The 21,379-nt window shown below is 45.6% G+C and overlaps 1 protein-coding gene across 1 annotated transcript in view; it reads left to right on the top strand.

Moving 5' to 3' along the window:
* The first annotated feature begins 17,534 nt into the window (after window positions 1–17,534).
* Window positions 17,535–21,379, top strand: part of LOC112264328 (E3 ubiquitin-protein ligase SH3RF3) — a 44,903-nt gene continuing 41,058 nt past the window's right edge. Inside the window, exon 1 of the mRNA XM_042326048.1 lies at window positions 17,535–17,727. The gene's annotated coding sequence lies outside the window, so the exon portion shown is untranslated. The remainder of the gene's footprint in view (window positions 17,728–21,379) is intronic.

Raw genomic sequence — 21,379 nt, 5'->3', positions numbered from 1 at the left:
CATCCTGTGCCATCAGGTCATCAGGCCATCCTGTGCCATCAGGTCATCCTGTGCCATCAGGTCATCAGGCCATCCTGTGCCATCAGGCCATCCTGTGCCATCAGGCCATCCTGTGCCATCAGGCATCCTGTGCCATCAGGTCATCAGGCCATCCTGTGCCATCAGGCCATCCTGTGCCATCAGGTCATCCTGTGCCATCAGGCCATCCTGTGCCATCAGGCCATCCTGTGCCATCAGGCCATCCTGTGCCATCAGGCCATCCTGTGCCATCAGGTCATCAGGCCATCCTGTGCCATCAGGCCATCCTGTGCCATCAGGCCATCCTGTGCCATCAGGTCATCAGGCCATCCTGTGCCATCAGGTCATCCTGTGCCATCAGGTCATCCTGTGCCATCAGGCCATCCTGTGCCATCAGGCCATCCTGTGCCATCAGGTCATCCTGTGCCATCAGGCCATCCTGTGCCATCAGTGTGCCATCAGGCCATCCTGTGCCATCAGGTCATCCTGTGCCATCAGGCCATCCTGTGCCATCAGGCCATCCTGTGCCATCAGGCCATCAGGCCATCCTGTGCCATCAGGCCATCAGGCCATCAGTGCATCAGGCCATCCTGTGCCATCAGGCCATCCTGTGCCATCAGGCCATCCTGTGCCATCAGGCCATCCTGTGCCATCAGGCCATCCTGTGCCATCAGGTCATCCTGGCCATCCTGGCCATCAGTGCATCAGGCCATCCTGTGCCATCAGGCCATCCTGTGCCATCAGGCCATCCTGTGCCATCAGGCCATCCTGTGGTCATCCTGTGCCATCAGGTCATCCTGTGCCATCAGGCCATCCTGTGCCATCAGGCCATCCTGTGCCATCGGGTCATCAGGCCATCCTGTGCCATCCGGCCATCCTGTGCCATCAGGCCATCCTGTGCCATCAGGTCATCCTGTGCCATCAGGTCATCCTGTGCCATCAGGCCATCCTGTGCCACCAGGCCATCCTGTGCCACCAGGCCATCCTGTGCCATCAGGCAATCCTGTGCCATCAGGACTTTCGTGATTTAAAAAAAAATCCAAAATGTACTTTACTCGATGAAAAGGTTGGATGGAAACATGGTTTATATGGGTAAATTATTTATCAGTGGGATCTAATAAAGTGTGTTTGCGGTTTGGACTTCAGTGTGTGACTGAAATTCAAGACATTAAAAGGTCCAGTTGAATTCATCATCATCATTAATGTCCTCATCCTCTTGTCCCCTCTCCCCTCATCATTATAGTCCTCATCCTCTTGTCCCCTCTCCCCTCATCATTATAGTCCTCATCCTCTTGTCCCCTCTCCCCTCATCATTATAGTCCTCATCCTCTTGTCCCCTCTCCCCTCATCATTATAGTCCTCATCCTCTTGTCCCCTCTCCCCTCATCATCATACTCCTCATTTTCTTGTCCCCTCTCCCCTCATCATTATAGTCCTCATCCTCTTGTCCCCTCTCCCCTCATCATTATAGTCCTCATCCTCTTGTCCCCTCTCCCCTCATCATTATAGTCCTCATCCTCTTGTCCCCTCTCCCCTCATCCTCCTTTGTCCCCTCTCCCCTCATCATCATAGTCCTCATCCTCTTGTCCCCTCTCCCCTCATCATCATCCTCTTGTCCCCTCTCCCCTCATCATCATACTCCTCATCCTCTTGTCCCCTCTCCCCTCATCATTATAGTCCTCATCCTCTTGTCCCCTCTCCCCTCATCATCATATCCTCATCCTCTTGTCCCTCTCCCCTCATCATTATAGTCCTCATCCTCTTGTCCCCTCTCCCCTCATCATCATACTCCTCATTTTCTTGTCCCCTCTACCCTCATCATTATAGTCCTCATCCTCTTGTCCCCTCTCCCCTCATCATCATACTCCTCATCCTCTTGTCCCCTCTCCCCTCATCATTATAGTCCTCATCCTCTTGTTCCCTCTCCCCTCATCATTATAGTCCTCATCCTCTTATAGTCCCCCTCTCCCCTCATCATTATACTCCTCATCCTCTTGTCCCCTCTCCCCTCATCATTATACTCCTCATCCTCTTGTCCCCTCTCCCCTCATCATTATACTCCTCATCCTCTTGTCCCCTCCCCCTCATCATCATCCCCTCATCCCCTCTCCCCTCATCATCATACTCCTCATCCTCTTGTCCCCTCTCCCCTCATCATTATAGTCCTCATCCTCTTGTCCCCTCTCCCATTATAGTCATCATTATAGTCCTCATCCTCTTGTCCCCTCTCCCCTCATCATTATAGTCCTCATCCTCTTGTCCCCTCTCCCCTCATCATTATACTCCTCATCCTCTTGTCCCCTCTCCCCTCATCATTGTCATTTAATGGACATAAGTTCTCAAGAGTTCCCCAGATAATTCTTGAAATATTGCAATATTTAAAGTTCCTCAATGCTCTGTTATAATACGTATAGTTATAATATCGTATATCACAGGCCTCTTTGTCTTCAGTACGAGTGTGTGATATGTCCATGTCACCACCAGGGGGAGTACATGATACATGATAGACAGCCCTGGCTCGGCCTGTAATTGTGGAAATATCATGATACCTCAATCCTTTAGCCTGCTGATTGGCCTACTGCTTTCTGTCAGGATCTACACCTACTATACAGATACAGTCTACATTATAGCAGTCTACATTATAGCAGTCTACATTATAGCAGTCTACATTATAGCAGTCCACATTATAGCAGTCTACATTATAGCAGTCTACATTATAGCAGTCTACATTATAGCAGTCTACATTATAGCAGTCTACATTATAGCAGTCTACATTATAGCAGTCTACATTATAGCAGTCTACATTATAGCAGTCCACATTATAGCAGTCTACATTATAGCAGTCTACATTATAGCAGTCTACATTATAGCAGTCTACATTATAGCAGTCTACATTATAGCAGTCTACATTATAGCAGTCCACATTATAGCAGTCTACATTATAGCAGTCTACATTATAGCAGTCTACATTATAGCAGTCTACATTATAGCAGTCCACATTATAGCAGTCCACATTATAGCAGTCCACATTATAGCAGTCTACATTATAGCAGTCTACATTATAGCAGTCTACATTATAGCAGTCTACATTATAGCAGTCTACATTATAGCAGTCTACATTATAGCAGTCTACATTATAGCAGTCTACATTATAGCAGTCTACATTATAGCAGTCTACATTATAGCAGTCCACATTATAGCAGTCCACATTATAGCAGTCTACATTATAGCAGTCTACATTATAGCAGTCTACATTATAGCAGTCCACATTATAGCAGTCCACATTATAGCAGTCCACATTATAGCAGTCTACATTATAGCAGTCTACATTATAGCAGTCTACATTATAGCAGTCCACATTATAGCAGTCCACATTATAGCAGTCCACATTATAGCAGTCTACATTATAGCAGTCTACATTATAGCAGTCTACATTATAGCAGTCTACATTATAGCAGTCTACATTATAGCAGTCTACATTATAGCAGTCTACATTATAGCAGTCTACATTATAGCAGTCTACATTATAGCAGTCCACATTATAGCAGTCCACATTATAGCAGTCCACATTATAGCAGTCTACATTATAGCAGTCTACATTATAGCAGTCTACATTATAGCAGTCTACATTATAGCAGTCTACATTATAGCAGTCTACATTATAGCAGTCTACATTATAGCAGTCCACATTATAGCAGTCCACATTATAGCAGTCCACATTATAGCAGTCTACATTATAGCAGTCTACATTATAGCATTATAGCAGTCTACATTATAGCAGTCCACATTATAGCAGTCTACATTATAGCAGTCTACATTATAGCAGTCTACATTATAGCAGTCCACATTATAGCAGTCCACATTATAGCAGTCCACATTATAGCAGTCTACATTATAGCAGTCTACATTATAGCAGTCTACATTATAGCAGTCTACATTATAGCAGTCTACATTATAGCAGTCTACATTATAGCAGTCCACATTATAGCAGTCCACATTATAGCAGTCTACATTATAGCAGTCCACATTATAGCAGTCCACATTATAGCAGTCCACATTATAGCTGTCTACATTATAGCATCTACATTATAGCATCTACATTATAGCTTAACAATAGTACACGTTTTATGTTCAGTTAAATCCTCACCAATCGTATTGTCACACACAGTACCCTTTATATGTGAAGGTATAATTCAAAAATATTACATGAGATAAATAACTATTACCCTTTTGTTAGCCTAAAGAAAGATATTGCGTGTGAGTTGCTACTGTATGTATTTTACAGTATGGAGAATGAGGATACTGTGTGGCGATGGTTTGGTTATGGGCTGACTACGTAACTTTTCAGTTTTGTTCGTGTACAACCGAAGATAATGATGTCATTGAAGTGGTGACATCGTTGGTCACCTACCGGTCAAAGGTTAAAGGAAGGACTAGCGTGCAAACCGATACGCGTGACTGGCAAGTGCAGTTACAACATTTTGTCAGTTTGGACGTGGGAACGTTTGTTCGCCTATTTGCCCCTAGAAGAGTGTTTCTGCCAGAAGATGTAGGCTATGTATTGATTTTGTGGACTAATATGTGGGTTGAATTTAAAACATTGCATTTAAATGCATGTCTGTAAAGCGAGAAGGATATTTGTCAAGTGTGTGTCCTTTTACTGTGTCAGCCGAAGAGCTCAAGATAGGTTCAGCGTGTGAACTATATTGGCAATTTCTTTACAGACGTTTATGAAAATCTACCATCTCCTGTTTGTAATTTTAACAAACTAGATAAGTAATTAATGACAGCGATTGTATGGTGATTTGTTTTTACATTGCGTGCCCAGGTATGTAGCTTAGTATTGCACTTCCGGGTTACCTGAACACACAGAGCCACGCCGAAGCAGAGCCCTGTACCTATTCTAAAATGGATTAGCTGGCTGTGTTTGGAGCACCTGGACGTTTCAGCCAAGGTTCTGCCCTGCCAACACACCTTCTGGAGGCCCTGGTTTCAGCACCAGGAGACCTTCAGGCCCGGGGCCAAGATGGAGTTCTGCTGCTCAGAGTTTCGGCCAGGTCAGTGGACGAGCTGCCCCCTAACCACCTCCTGGTGGGACGGGACAGGCTGTCTTCCCGATATATGGTACCCTCTGCCAGGGAGAATGGTCTACTCAGTTGCAGGGAGGCCCAGCAGCAACATCAGAAACCACCACGACGACAACAACAGCAGAGCCCACAGTCTGATCAGCAGCACAGAGAGGGGCAGCCTGGACAGGAGGAGGTAAGTAGCCTATAGCGCTGGGTGTTATTATGGATCCCCTCTCCTTTTGAAGTTAAGATTTGAAACTCATCATTCTCTATGAGTAGTGCAGCATGACAGCACCAACCAGCGTTCTGTTACACAACTTCTCATCTCCATTGTACTTCAAGTAAATGAGTTTCTGTAATATGTTCTATTAAATGTTAAGTCGTCCTTGTGCATAGAGTTGTATGGTTTAACTTTGCAATCATTGTTTTTTGTTTGACTTATGTTTTAAAGTGAAAAATAGTGCTGGTATAGTGATCCTACAGTGATTTGGTCCGTGCTGGTATAGTGCTCCTACAGTGATTTGGTCCGTGCTGGTATAGTGCTCCTACAGTGATTTGGTCCGTGCTGGTATAGTGATCCTACAGTGATTTGGTCCGTGCTGGTATAGTGATCCTACAGTGATTTGGTCCGTGCTGGTATAGTGCTCCTACAGTGATTTGGTCCGTGCTGGTATAGTGCTCCTACAGTGATTTGGTCCGTGCTGGTATAGTGATCCTACAGTGATTTGGTCCGTGCTGGTATAGTGATCCTACAGTGATTTGGTCCGTGCTGGTATAGTGATCCTACAGTGATTTGGTCCGTGCTGGTATAGTGATCCTACAGTGATTTGGTCCGTGCTGGTATAGTGATCCTACAGTGATTTGGTCCGTGCTGGTATAGTGATCCTACAGTGATTTGGTCCGTGCTGGTATAGTGATCCTACAGTGATTTGGTCCGTGCTGGTATAGTGATCCTACAGTGATTTGGTCCGTGCTGGTATAGTGATCCTACAGTGATTTGGTCCGTGCTGGTATAGTGCTCCTACAGTGATTTGGTCCGTGCTGGTATAGTGATCCTACAGTGATTTGGTCCGTGCTGGTATAGTGCTCCTACAGTGATTTGGTCCGTGCTGGTATAGTGATCCTACAGTGATTTGGTCCGTGCTGGTATAGTGCTCCTACAGTGATTTGGTCCGTGCTGGTATAGTGCTCCTACAGTGATTTGGTCCGTGCTGGTATAGTGATTTGGTCCTGCTGGTATAGTGAGTGATTTGGTCCGTGCTGGTATAGTGCTCCTACAGTGATTTGGTCCGTGCTGGTATAGTGATCCTACAGTGATTTGGTCCGTGCTGGTATAGTGCTCCTACAATAGATGTGTTTTCTGGCAATATTCCTGGTAAAATAATGGTTAATTAACATTATAAAATAAAATCATCTTTCTTACTTTCCAGAATTGTATTTTCTTTGTTTTCATTTTTCCTGGTATGTTTTGTCTCTTGAGTTTTTAACTGTCAATACTACATTATTCCTAGAGAAACAACGACAATTGATGTTTTGAGTCCATGTCAATGCTTAACCTCTTAAATGTAAATTTACAATATTTTATGTATTTTATTCAATTCAGTCTGGTATGAAAACGGTAGCCTCTATCTGCAAAAGCAGGGTGTCTGCCGAAAACAAAGTGTCTTGGCTTTTAATCTGTGCCTTAAAATCTTGGGTGTCTTACTACCATATAAGGGTAGGCTGAGCCAATGACCTTTACATTCTGGTTAGAGTTGTAAGGCATGAACGAAATAAACACGGAATACGTTGATTCACACCGAAAGCCGGGACTCCACAGATCATGAGGATGTCTTATTTGTTTGCCTGTGACCTACCGTTATTGATCACCAACCCCGAGAGTCACAATGTTAATTTTATACAACGTTTTTCACCAAACATCTTACAAGGTAAGCTTCGATTTGGTCTGAGTTACATGGAGTTACATGGAGGCTTATGAAATGAATCCTTAGGTTGGTAGGGAACAAATCTAGTCTATTGTCAATGTTATCTGATGTATGACTTACTGGCAACATCAAATGTCCCCCGGGTGACTGTATCTGATGGAAAACACTTGGCTGTCCCCTGGATGTCCCCTGGGTGTCCCCTGGATGTCCGCTGGCTGTCCCCTGATGTCCCCTGGATGTCCTGATGTCCCCTGGCTGTCCCCTGGATGTCCTGGCTGTCCCCTGGATGTCCCCTGGATGTCCCCTGGATGTCCTGGCTGTCCCCTGGATGTCCCCTGACTGTCCCCTGGATGTCCCCTGGATGTCCCTTGACACCACTGCAATGTTTTAGAGAGATTGGTGTTATAGAAATGTAGTTTTTGACAGTGAACAATAACTTTTAGACACACCCAGTGTTCAAAAACAGTGCAATTACCACATTCAGACACTTCGGAGAGGTTGAAAGGACACTCGAATGTAACCTGGATACCCCACAACACCACCATAATGTTTGAGTGAGGTTGATACGGAATAAATTGTGTTTTTATACTGAACAAATAGCATTTAGGGATTTCAAATATGGAATAGCACTGGAATGATCTCATTTACAGACATATGCCACTTTGGAGAGGTTTAGGGACACTTGGAAACGTCCCGTGACCGCACCTGATACCACTTCCTAAAACATCTGCACATTTCCATTTTTTTCTGATATTGTTCACATGTTGTGGAAGCCATATGATGTGTTTACAGCTCTAGGCATCAATAATTCACTTATAACTTGTCAATGAAAGATGACTTTCAATTTTATTAAAAAAAAAAAAAAAACGTTTGTTTTGTGTGTGTTTGATCTTGTGTATTCTGAACTACGTAACTTCCTGTCTATCTTCTGCTTATTTCCTCATCATCTCCCAGACGTCTTCTTTGTAAATATACGACGTTTCTGCATGTCAGAATCATGTAATTACACATGAATAGTAGTTACCTTTTGGGAATGTTAATTTAGGAGGAAATCAAAATGTTGCCATTACATCTAAGAGGTTAATTAAATCATTTGTGTAATTTCTCTTTAAATGCGCATTTAGGAAGAAAGGAATTTGTCAGTCTAGAGAGGTTTATGTTAGGCCTACTGCTGCAGCACATGTGAAACAACGGCCGCCTAAATTGATACAAATAATCACATCTTTCTGTCAGGTAAGCCTACTTTGTAATTAGCATTTCATTGAGAAGGTTTTTGGGGAACGTCTATGTCTACCCACAAGATGGTTATCATTAGTCTACGAGCATCGCTGACTGGCTACGTACTGGACCAATGGGCGCACCAAACACAGACAAGGGCAATATTGAAAGTAATTGGCTGATATTGTGTTACGTTTTGGCTTTTTAAACCAATAGCGGCGAGCCAGGGGTGGGATGTCAATGTGGCTTCGGTTGGATAGTAGCTGGGAGCTTTAGGTTTGTGACAGTTAAAGATGTGGGACACATGGAAAAAAACGGGGAAAAAAACGTAATTGCTTGGCAAGCTGCTCATTGGTGGGCTGTGATCTACTGGAAGCTCACAGTCTACCTGTTGGAGACCTCTGTTCTAGAGGTTTCTCTGGTCTCCACAGAGTCTGGGAAGATTGCTTTTAGTTATTGTGCCCATAGCGCATGGAATGACCTTTGGTCTGGAATGTAGTGAAGGAGAACTGCACTGGTTTTGATTGATGTGTAATTCTGTCTGTCACTTTTGACTGTGATTTGTTGTAATTGTACATTTATAGTGTTGTATTGAGACTGATCATGTTGTTCCCAGGGCCCCCTTGTAAATGAGCCCCTGGTCTCAAGGGGTGGTAAAAAATAAATACATAGGACTATGCCTGATTTTTTAAAATTTGAACAAATCATCCAGCCCTTGATTCATTTAATCAGATGTGTTTAGTACTGGGCTAGAAGAAAAGGCTGCACACCCTGTGGGTCGCCACATTGAGAGGCCTGTCCTGACAGATTAGTCTCTAGCATGTGAATACATGACCTTCTTTCTCAGAGATTGTGTTCTTCTTATTTAAATTAGGTGGGGAGGGATTTCTTTGATTTGATCAATTGACTATTAGTTAACAGATCATTGTCTATAAACCTACCTTACTTTTGGGTTCCCTAGTGCCACAGCGGTCTACAGCACTGGATCTCAGCGCTAGAGGCGTCACTACAGACTCTGGTTCGGTTCCAGGCTGTATCACAACAGGCCGTGATTGGGAGTCCCATAGGGCAGCGCACAATTGGCCCAGCGTCGTCCGGATTAGGATTTGGCCGGCATAGACCGTCATTGTAAATAAGAATTTGCTCTGACTTGCCTAGTTAAAGGTTAAATATTTTTAAAATGCCCAGGTCTTTTGTAGCAATCATAAGCCTGTTATTAGTATATTTATTAAATAATATACAGTATATGAAAACTTCTTCAAATGACTTATTTCATGTCTCAGATTTTCTTTATGCACTTCTTTTAAAGTCTCTGAGAGAAACAACAGAAACTTGTAAACCCGCCGGCTCTCGCTCTCTCTCTGTCTCTGTCTCTCTCTCTGTCTCTGTCTCTGTCTCTCTCTCTCTCTCGCTCTGTCTCTCTCTCTCTCTCGCTCTGTCTCTCTCTCTCTCTCGCTCTCTCTCTCTCTCTCTCTCTCTCTCGCTCTGTCTCTCTCTCTCTCTCTCTCTCTGTCTCTCTCTCTCTCGCTCTGTCTCTCTCTCTTCTCTCTCTCTCGCTCTGTCTCTCGCTCTGTCTCTCTCTCTCCTCTCTCTCTTTCTGGCACACAGAGACCTCTGATGCAGTGATTCTTACCATGAAGGAGGGCGGATTTGTGAGGCAGGACTTATATAAGGGTCTTAGTACTCTCTCCCACACATTCTGCATTAAGGAACACATTCTTGTAATACTTAGAGAGAGAGAGAGGCTGGCTGGCGAGACAGAGCGAGAGAGAGACTGTACGTAGAGAGGGATGCGAGAGAGAGAGAGGGACGTGAGAGAGGGGGAGAAAGAGGGAAGAGAGAGAGAGAGAAAGGGAGGAGAGAGAGACGAGAGAGAGAGGGTGACAAGAGAGGGACAAGAGAGAGAGAGAGGAACAAGCGAGAGAGGAACAAGCGAGAGAGGAACAAGCGAGAGAGGGACAAGCGAGAGAGGGACAAGAGAGTGAGGGACAAGAGGGACAAGAGAGCGAGGGACGAGAGACAAGAGAGAGAGGGACGAGAGACAAGAGACAAGAGAGAGAGGGGACAAGAGAGAGAGAGGGACAAGAGAGAGAGAGGACGAGAGAGAGACGAGAGAGAGAGAGAGGGGACGAAAGAGAAAGACGAGATATAGAGAGGGATGAAAGAGAGGGACGAGAGAGCGAGAGGGACAAGGGAGAGAGGGCGAGAGAGGGACAAGGGAGAGAGGGCGAGAGAGGGACAGAGGGACAGAGGGCGAGAGAGCGAGAGGGACAAGGGAGAGAGGGGAGAGAGCGAGAGGGACAAGGGAGAGAGGGCGAGAGCGAGAGGGACAAGCGAGAGAGCGAGAGGGACAAGAGAGAGAGAGGACGAGAGAGGGACGAGAGAGAGCGAGCGAGAGGGGCGAGAGAGCGAGAGAGAGCGAGCGAGAGAGCGAGAGAGAGCGAGCGAGGGGCGAGAGAGAGAGCGAGCGAGAGAGGGACGAGAGAGAGGGACGAGAGAGCGAGAGAGGTATGAGAGCGAGAGAAAGAGGGACGAGAGAGAGGGACGAAAGCAAGAGAGAGGGACGAGAGAGAGGGACGAGAGAGCGAGAGAGGGGAGAGAGAGGGACGAGAGAGCGAGAGAGAGGGACGAGAGAGCGAGAGAGAGGGACGAGAGAGCGAGAGAGAGACGAGGGAGCGAGAGAGGGACGAGAGAGAGGGAGCGAGAGAGACGAGAGAGAGAGAGAAAGCGAGAGGGACGAGAGAGAGAGAGAGATGGACGAGAGAGAGAGAGAGATGGACGAGAGAGAGAGAGAGAGGGACGAGAGAGCGAGAGAGAGGCTGTCATCCTACAAGAAACATGGTATAGAGGAGACAGACCCACTGGATGCCCTCTAGGTTACAGAGAGCTGGTAGTCCCATCCACCAAACTACCAGGTGTGAAACAGGGGAGGGACTCGGGAATGCTAATTTGGAAAAGACCAGACCTAATTCACAACATTAAATTGTTCAAAACAGGAACATTTTACATTTGACTTAAAAATAATTAGGGCTAGGCATCCCGCCAACGGGACACCCGTCGACTACTTCCGGTGAAATTCAATAAATAATCATAAAAATTATGGATATTAAACATTTAGGTACATACAAGTGTCTTACATCGGTTAAAAGCTTAAAGTCTTGTTCATCTGACTGCACTGTCGATTTACAGTAGGCTTAACAGCGAAAGCATGTCATGCAATTGTTTGAGGACGGCGCCCCACATCAAAATATTTTTCAAACAGGCTTCATAAAATCGCAAATCGCGATTAAATATTCACTTACTTTTTGAAAATCTTCCTCTGATTTGCACTCCAAAGGGTCCCAGCTACAACATGCATGGTTGTTTTGTTAGATAAAATCCTTCTTTATATCCCAAAAAGTCTGTTTAGTTGGCGCCATCGATTTGAGTAAACCACTCGTTCAACATGCAGAGAAAGGAATCCAAAAAGCTACCGCTAAACTTCGTTAAAACAAGTCAAAATACATTACTATTTAATCCTCAGGTATGAAATGTAATTAAACTATAATATTTCATACGGAAAGAAGTATGTTCAATAGGAAAGCAAAATTAGCAGGTGCGCATCCTCTTCGTTTCTCGCACACAGATTGATTTCCAACTCCAAATTCTTCCTCGTTTGGGAAGAAACAAGCCTGAAAACCTTGAACAAAGACTGTTGACATCTAGTGGAAGCCATAGGAATTGCAATTTGGGAGCTGGATTTGGATGTGACCCTTTGCGTTCCATTGGAAGAGCATGGGCTCTCAAAAAAACCCAATTCTGGTTGTTTTTTCTTTGGATTTTCTCCTACCCTATCAATCGTGTTATAGTCTCATACAACTTTTTAACATTTCGGCAAACTTCAAAGTGTTTTCTCTCCAATAGTACCAATTATATGCATATCCTAGCATCTGGGCCTGAGTGAGAGGCAGTTTACTTTGGGCACGTTAGTCAGACAGGAAGTAGAGAAAAATAGACCCTAGCCTGGAGAAAATGTTCATCCTGTGTGCTACCTATATCCTCCCACTGGAATCTCCATACTTTAATGAGACCAGCTTCTCCATCTTGGAGGTGGAAGTCAGTCATTTCCAGGCCCAGGGACATGTACTAGTCTGTGGCGACCTAAATGCCAGAACCGGACAAGAACCTGACACCCTCAGCACACATTGGAAAAAATGCCTGCCTGGAGGTGACAGCATTCCCCCCCCAATATGTCCCCCTAGCCACAACTGTGACAACATAACCAACTAAAACTCCTGCAGCTCTGTTGCACGCTGGGTGTGTACATAGACAATGGTAGCTTTCGAGGGGATTCCTATGGTGGGTACCCTTATAGCTCATCTCTTGGCATTAGTACTGTAGACTATATTATCACTGACCTCAACCCAGAGTCTCTCAAAGCATTCACTGTCAGCCCATGGACACTCCTATCAGACCACAGCAAAATCACAGTCTACTTGAACAGAGCAATACTCAATCATGAGGCATCAAAGCCAAAGGAACTGAGTAAAATTAAGAAATGCTATAGATGGAAGGAATGTAGTGTGGAAATCTACCAAAAAACAATTAGGCAACAACAAATTCAATTCAAATTCAACTTCCTGGACAAAATGTTTCACTGTAATAGTGAAGGTGTACATTTGGCAGTAGAAAATGTCTTCCCTATCAAATCAAAAAAATTAAAACAGAAAACCGAAGAAAATGAACAACAATCACAAATGGTTTGATGAAGAATGCAAAAACATAAGAAAGAAATTGAGAAACATATCCAACCAAAAATATAGAAACCCAGAAAACCTGAGTCTACTCCTTCACTATGGTGAATCACTAAAACAATACTGAAATACACTACGGAAAAAGAAGGAACAGCACATCAGAAATCAGCTCAATGTAACTGAAGAATCCATAGACTCTAATTCTGGGAAAATTGGAAAACACTAAACAAACAACCCGAAGAATTATCTATCCAAAATGGAGATGTATGGGTAAACCACTTCTTCAATCTTTTTGGCTCTATAACAAAGAATAAACAGCAAAAACATATACATGATCAAATACAAATCCTAGAATCAACTATTAAAGACTACCTGAACCCACTGGATTCTCCAATTACCTTGAATGAGTTACAGGACAAAATAAAAACCCTCCAACCCAAAAAGGCCTGTGGTGTTGATGGTATCCTTAATGAAATGATAAACTATACAGACCACAAATTCCAATTGGCTATACTAAAACTCTTTAACATAATTCTCAGCTCTGGCATCTTCCCCAATATTTGGAACCAAGGACTGATCAGCCCAATCCACAAAAGTGGAGAAAAATTTGACCCCAATAACTACCGTGGGATATGCGTCAACAGCAACCTTGAGAAAATCCTCTGCATTATCAATAATAGCAGACTCGTACATTTCCTCAGTGAAAACAATGTACTGAGCAAATGTCAAATTGGCTTTTTACCAAATTATCGTACGACAGACCACGTATTCACCCTGAACACCCTAATTCACAAACAAACAAGCCAAAACAAAGGCAGTCTTCTCATGCTTTGTTGATTTCAAAAAAGCCTTCGCCTTTGGCATGAGGGTCTGCTATACAAATTGATGGAAAGTGGTGTTGGGGTAAAAACATGCAATATTATAAAATCAATGTACACAAACAAGTGTGTGGTTAAAATAGGCAAAAAACACTTTTTCTTCCCACAGGGCCGTGGGGTGAGAAAGGGATGCAGCTTAAGCCCCACCCTCTTCAACATGCAGTTGAAGTCAGAAGTTTACATACACCTAAGCCAAATACATTTAAACTCAGGTTTTCAAAATTCATGACATTTATTCAGAGTGAAACTTCTCTGTCTTGGGTCAGTTAGGATCACCACTATACTTTAAGAATGTGAAATGTCAGAATTATGGTTGAGAGAATGATTTTTTAAACTTTTATTTCTTTCATCACATTCCCAGTGGGTCAGAAGTTTGAATACACTCAATTAGTATTTGGTTGCATTGCCTTTAAATTGTTTGACTTGGGTCAAACGTTTTGGGTAGCCTTCCACAAGCTTCCCACAATAAGTTGGGTGCATTTTGGCCCATTCCTCCTGACAGAGCTGGTGTAGCTGAGGCAGGTTTGTAGGCCTCCTTGCTCGCACATACTTTTTCAGTTCTGCCCACACATTTTCTATTGGCTTGGGGTCAGGGCTTTGTGATAGCCACTCCAATACCTTGACTTTGTTGTCCTTAAGCCATTTTGCCACAACTTTGGAAGTATGCTTGGGGTCATTGTCCATTTGGAAGACCCATTTGCGACCAAGCTTTAACCTCCTGACTGATGTCTTGAGATGTTGCTTCAATATATCCACATAATTTTCCTGCCTCATGATGCCATCTATTTTGTGAAGTGCACCAGTCCCTCCTGCAGCAAAGCACCCCCACAACATGATGCTGCCACCCCTGTGCTTCACGGTTGGGATGGTGTCTTCGGCTTGCAATCCTCTCCATTTTTCCTTCAAATGTAACGATGGTCATTATGGCCAAACAGTTCTATTTTTGTTTCTATCAGACCAGAGGACATTTCTCCAAAAAGTATGTTCTTTGTCCCCATGTGGAGTTGCAAACCGTAGTCTGGCTTTTTTATGGCATTTTTTGTATCAGTGGCTTCTTCCTTGCTGAGTGGCTTTTCAGGTTACGTCGATATAGGGCTTGTTTTACTGTGGATATAGATACTTTTGTACCTGTTTCCTCCATCTTCACAACGTCCTTTGCTGTTGTTCTGAGATCGATTTGCACTTTTCGCACCAAAGTACGTTCATCTCTAGGAGACAGAACACGTCTCCTTCCTGAGCTGTATGACGGCTGCGTGGTCCCATGGTGTATATACTTGCATACTATTGTTTTTACAGATGAACGTGGTACTTTCAGCCATTTGGAAATTGCTTCCAAGGATGAACCAGACTTGTGGAGGTCTGCAATTTATTTTCTGAGGTCTTGGCTGATTTCTTTAGATTTTCCCATGATGTCAAGCATAGAGGCACTGAGTTTTAAGGTAGGCCTTGAAATACATCCACAGGTACACCTCCAATTGACTCAAATCATGTAAATTATCAGAAGCTTCTAAAGACATGACATCATTTTCTGGAATTTTCCATGCTGTATAAAGGCACAATCAACTTAGTGTATGTAAACTTCTGACCCACTGGAATTGTGATACATTGAATTATAAGTGAAATAATCTGTCTGTAAACAATTGTTCGAAAAATTACTTGTGTCATGCATAAAGTAGATGTCCTAACTGACTTGCCAAAACTATAGTTTGTTTACAAGAAATTTGTGGAGTGGTTGAAAAACGAGTTTTAATGACTCCAACCTAAGCGTATTTAAACTTCCGACTTCAACTGTACATATCAATGAATTGGCGAGGGCACTAGAAAAGTCTGCAGCACCCTACCTCACCCTACTAGAATCTAAAGTCAAATGTCTACTGTTAGCTGATGATCTGGTGCTTCTGTCCCCAACCAAGGAGGGCCTACAGCAGCACCTAGATCTTATGCACAGATTCTGCCAGACCTGGGCCCTGACAGTAAATCTCAGTAAGACCAAAATAATGGTGTTCCAAAAAAGGTCCAGTCACCAGGACCACAAATACAAATTCCATCTAGACACTGTTGCCCTAGAGCACACAAAAAACTATACATACCTTGGCCTAAACATCAGCGACACAGGTAACTTCCATAAAGCTGGGAACGATCCGAGAGACAAGGCTTAGAAGGGCCTTCTATGCCATCAAAAGAAACATAAATTTCAACATACCAATTAGGATTTGGCTAAAAATACTTGAATCAGTCATAGAGCCCATTGCCCTTTTATGGTTGTGAGGTCTGGGGTCCGCTCACCAACCAAGACTTCACAAAATGGGACAAACACCAAATTGAGACTCTGCACGCAGAATTCTGCAAAAAATATCCTCTGTGTACAATGTAGAACACCAAATAATGCATGCAGAGCAGAATTAGGCCGATACCGACTAATTATCAAAATCCAGAAAAGAGACGTTAAATTCTACAACCACCTAAAAGGAAGCGATTCACAAACCTTCCATAACAAAGCCATCACCTACAGAGAGATGAACCTGGAGAAGAGTCCCCTAAGCAAGCTGGTCCTGGGGCTCTGTTCACAAACACAAACACAAACACACCCTACAGAGCCCCAGGACAGCAGCACAATTAGACCCAACCAAATCATGAGAAAACAAAAAGATAATTACTTAACACATTGGAAAGAATTAACAAAAAAACAGAGCAAACTAGAATGCTATTTGGCCCTACACAGAGAGTACACAGCGGCAGAATACCTGACCACTGTGACTGACCCAAAATTAAGGAAAGCTTTGACTATGTACAGACTCAGTGAGCATAGCCTTGCTATTGAGAAAGGCCGCCGTAGGCAGACATGGCTCTCAAGAGAAGACAGGCTATGTGCTCACTGCCCACAAAATGAGGTGGAAACTGAGCTGCACTTCCTAACCTCCTGCCCAATGTATGACCATATTAGAGAGACATATTTCCCTCAGATTACACAGATCCACAAAGAATTCGAAAACAAATCCAATTTTGAAAAACTCCCATATCTACTGGGTGAAATTCCACAGTGTGCCATTACAGCAGCAAGATTTGTGACCTGTTGCCACGAGAAAAGGGCAACCAGTGAAGAACAAACACCATTGTAAATACAACCCATATTTATGTTTATTTATTTTATCTTGTGTCCTTTAACCATTTGTACATTGTTAAAACACTGTATATATATGTAATATGACATTTGTAATGTCTTTATTGTTTTGAAACTTCTGTATGTGTAATGTTTACTGTTCATTTTTGTTGTTTTTCACTTTATATATTCACTTTGTATGTTGTCTACCTCACTTGCTTTGTCAATGTTAACACATGTTTCCCATGCCAATAAAGCCCTTGAATTGAATTGAATTGAATTGAGAGAGAGAGAGAGAGAGAGAGAGTGAGAGAGAAGAGGCCTACAGACAGAGTGGATGCCAGAATGTGCTGAAGGGAGGGAGGTAGAGGGAAGAGGGTGGGAGTGGGGAGCTCCTCTGAGTGGTTCCTTCTGCAATCATAGCACTCTCCCTGTTCTGTTCTAAACACGTGGTGCTTCTTACTCTCTCTCTCTCCTTCTTACACACTCTTACTCTCTCTCCTTCTTACACACTCTTACTCTCTCTCCTTCTTACTCACTCTTACTCTCTCTCATTCTCTGGCTCTCTCCTTCTCTCTCTCTCTCTCCTTCTCTCTCTCTCTCTCTCTCTCTCTCTCTCTCTCTCTCTCCTTCTCTCTCTCCTTCTCTCTATCGCTCTCTCTGTTTCTTCACTCTTGTCCTGAATTCCAGGGAGACGTCCTCACGGTCATCAGAGGAGCGAATGAAAACTGGATTGAAGGAAAGCTGGGAGACAAAGTTGTCATTTTCCCTTTCCAGTTCACTGAGGTTAGTCCTTTCTGTTCCTATCTGTCTATGTCGTGTATAGTGAGAGTACCGTGCGGTTAGATATGATCAACGTTGTGATACCTACCCTCTCAGGACCCTATACATTGGTATTATGTAATAAAGTCTTTAATGTGGTTAATACTGGCTCAGTGCTGGGGCAGTACTTTGATTCCTCTCAAATCTCTCCTCCTTGATTAATACTTAAATGTCAGGCCTTCTGCACTGCAGTGTAGTGAGGCGAATAGAGCAAATCCTGCTCTCCCTACTGAGTCTGGCTCAAATTGCTCCCTGATCCCTATAAAGTGCACTACTTCTACCAAGGGCCATCTTCTCTTTCCTCCTTTCCTATATGCCACTCTTCTGTTCTATATTTAACCTTCCTTTCTTCTATCTAACACTCTCTTTCCTCCTACCTCCTCTTCTTTCCTCTCCTCTCTCCTCTCCTCTTTCCTCAGGTTTCCTCTCCTCTTTCCTCTCCTCTTTCCTCCTACCTCCTCTTCTTTCCTCCTACCTCCTCTTCTTTCCTCTCCTCATCTTCTTTCCTCTCCTCATCTTTCCTCTCCTCTTTCCTCTCCTCTTTCCTCTCTCTCCTCTTTCCTCATATCTCCTCTCCTCTTTCCTCTCCTCTTTCCTCGCTCTCCTCTTTCCTCATCTTTCCTCATATCTCCTCTCCTCTTTCCTCTCCTCTTTCCTCTTCTCCTCTCCTCTTTCCTCTCCTCTTTCCTCTCTCTCCTCTTTCCTCTTCCTCCTCTCCTCTTTCCTCTCTCTTCTTTCCTCTCTTCTTTCCTCTCCTCTTTCCTCTCCTCTTTCCTCATATCTCCTTTCCTCTCCTCTTTCCTCATATCTCCTCTTTCCTCTCTCTCCTCTCCTCTTTCCTCTCTCTCCTCTTTCCTCTCTTTCCTCTATTCTTTCCTCTCCTCTTTCCTCTCCTCATATCTCCTTTCCTCTCCTCTGCTTCCCTGCTCACCTGCTCTGCCTGTGTAGCAGCATCACTCTGCTCCACTCTGCCTCCTGCTTGTCTCAACATCCGTCACGACTGACTGCCTGTCTCAACGGGGGCTTTTCTGCCTGCCTGCCTGCCTAACTGCCTAGAGAGCCTAGAGAGCCTATAGAGCCAAGAGAGCCAACAAGTGCAGCATGACAGCCTAGGAGTGAGAGAATACATGCTTATTTAAAACAGCTGCGTCACAGATCAGAGATGACCACAGTGGTGATCCAAGGGATGGCAGGTAAAGTGGCTGAGAGAGGGAGAAGGAGGAGGGAGCGGGAGGAGGGAGAGGAGGAGGGAGGAAGGAGGAGGGAGGGGAGAGGAGGGAGAAGGAATGAGGGAGGAGGGAGAAGGAGAAGGGAGGGGAAAGGAGGGAGAAGGAGGAGGGAGGAGGGAGAGGAGAAGGGAGGGGAGAGGAGGGAGGAGGGGGAGGGAGGGAGAGGGAGGAGGGAGGGAGGAGAGGAGGAGAGAGGAGGAGGGAGAGGGAGGAGGGAGGGAGGAGAGGGAGGAGGGAGGGAGGGAGGGAGGAGGGAGAGGAGGAGGAGGAGGGAGAGGGGAGGAGGAGGGAGGAGGGAGCGGGAGGAGGGAGCGGGAGGAGGGAGAGGAGAGGGAGAGGAGGAGGAGGGAGAGGGAGAGGGAGAGGGAGAGGGAGAGGAGGAGGGAGCGGGAGAGGAGGAGGGAGAAGGTTGAGGGAGGAAGGAAGGAGGATTTCCTCTCTGTTTGTGATCAACAGTTTCATTTTCACAGGGAGATTAGGAGTGAGTGGATTCTCAATGTATGTTCTCTCAATTTCTTTCTCTCTCGGTCTCTCCCTGTCACTCGGTCTCTCACTCTCTCGGCCTCTCCCTGTCACTAGGTCTCTCACTCTCTCGGTCTCTCACTCTCTCGGCCTCTCCCTGTCACTCGGTCTCTCACTCTCTCGGCCTCTCCCTGTCACTAGGTCTCTCACTCTCTCGGTCTCTCCCTGTCACTCGGTCTCTCACTCTCTCGGCCTCTCACTATCTCGGCCTCTCCCTGTCACTCGGCCTCTCACTCTCTCGGCCTCTCCCTGTCACTAGGTCTCTCACTCTCTCGGTCTCTCCCTGTCACTAGGTCTCTCACTCGGTCTCTCACTCTCTCGGTCTCTCACTCTCTAGGCCTCTCCTTGTCACACGGTCTCTCAGTCTCTCGGTCTCTCCTTGTCACTCAGTCTCTCCCTGTCACTCGGTCTCTCACTCTCTCGGTCTCTCCCTGTCACTCAGTCTCTCGGTCTCTCCCCGTCACTCGGTCTCTCACTCTCTCGGCCTCTCACTCTCCCGGTCTCTCGGTCTCTCACTCTCTCGGTCTCTCCCCGTCACTAAGTCTCTCACTCTCTCGGCCTCTCCCTGTCACTCGGTCTCTCACTCTCTCGGCCTCTCCCTGTCACTAGGTCTCTCACTCTCTCGGTCTCTCCCTGTCACTCGGTCTCTCACTCTCTCGGCCTCTCCCTGTCCTCTCCCTGTCACTCTCTCACTCTCTCGGCCTCTCCCTGTCACTCGGTCTCTCACTCTCTCGGCCTCTCACTCTCTCGGCCTCTCCCTGTCACTCGGCCTCTCACTCTCTCGGTCTCTCCCTGTCACTAGGTCTCTCACTCGGTCTCTCACTCTCTCGGTCTCTCACTCTCTAGGCCTATCCTTGTCACTCGGTCTCTCAGTATCTCGGTCTCTCCTTGTCACTCGGTCTCTCCCTGTCACTCGGTCTCTCAGTATCTCGGTCTCTCCTTGTCACTCGGTCTCTCCCTGTCACTCGGTCTCTCACTCTCTCGGTCTCTCCCTGTCACTCGGTCTCTCACTCTCTCGGCCTCTCACTCTCCCGGTCTCTCGGTCTCTCACTCTCTCGGTCTCTCCCCGTCACTCGGTCTCTCACTCTCTCGGCCTCTCCCTGTCACTCGGCCTCTCACTCTCTCGGTCTCTCCCTGTCACTAGGTCTCTCACTCTGTCTCTCACTCTCTCGGTCTCTCACTCTCTAGGCCTCTCCTTGTCACTCGGTCTCTCAGTCTCTCGGTCTCTCCTTGTCACTCGGTCTCTCCCTGTCACTCGGTCTCTCACTCTCTCGGTCTCTCCCTGTCACTCAGTCTCTCGGTCTCTCCCCGTCACTCGGTCTCTCACTCTCTCGGCCTCTCACTCTCCCGGTCTCTCGGTCTCTCACTCTCTCGGTCTCTCCCTGTCACTCGGTCTCTCACTCTCTCGGTCTCTCTTTGTCACTCGGTCTCTCAGTCTCTCGGTCTCTCAGTCTCTCGGTCTCTCCATGTAACTCAGTCTCTCAGTCTCTCCCTGTCACTCGATCTCTCACTCTCTCGGTCTCTCCCTGTTACTCAGTCTCTCTGTCTCTCGGTCTCTCCCTGTCACTCGGTCTCTCAGTCTCTCCCTGTCACTCGGTCTCTCTCAGTCTCTCGGTCTCTCCCTGTCACTCGGTCTATCAGTCCCTCATCTCTCCCTGTCACTCGGTCTCTCTCAGTCTCTCGGTCTCTCTGTCTCTCCCTGTCACTCGGTCTCTCGGTCTCTCCCTGTCACTCCGTCTCTCACTCTCTCTGTCTCTCTCTTTCACTCGGTCTCTCAGTCTCTCCCTGTCACTCGGTCTCTCTCACTCTCTCGGTCTCTCCCTGTCACTCTCTCGGTCTCTCGGTCTCTCCCTGTCACTCGGTCT

This window comes from Oncorhynchus tshawytscha, linkage group LG08 (genome assembly GCF_018296145.1).
Source record: "Oncorhynchus tshawytscha isolate Ot180627B linkage group LG08, Otsh_v2.0, whole genome shotgun sequence".
In the NCBI taxonomy this organism is placed as follows: Eukaryota; Metazoa; Chordata; class Actinopteri; order Salmoniformes; family Salmonidae; genus Oncorhynchus; species Oncorhynchus tshawytscha.
The sequence above is the reverse complement of the archived record's forward strand: the minus strand, read 5'-3'. Positions and strand labels throughout refer to the sequence as shown.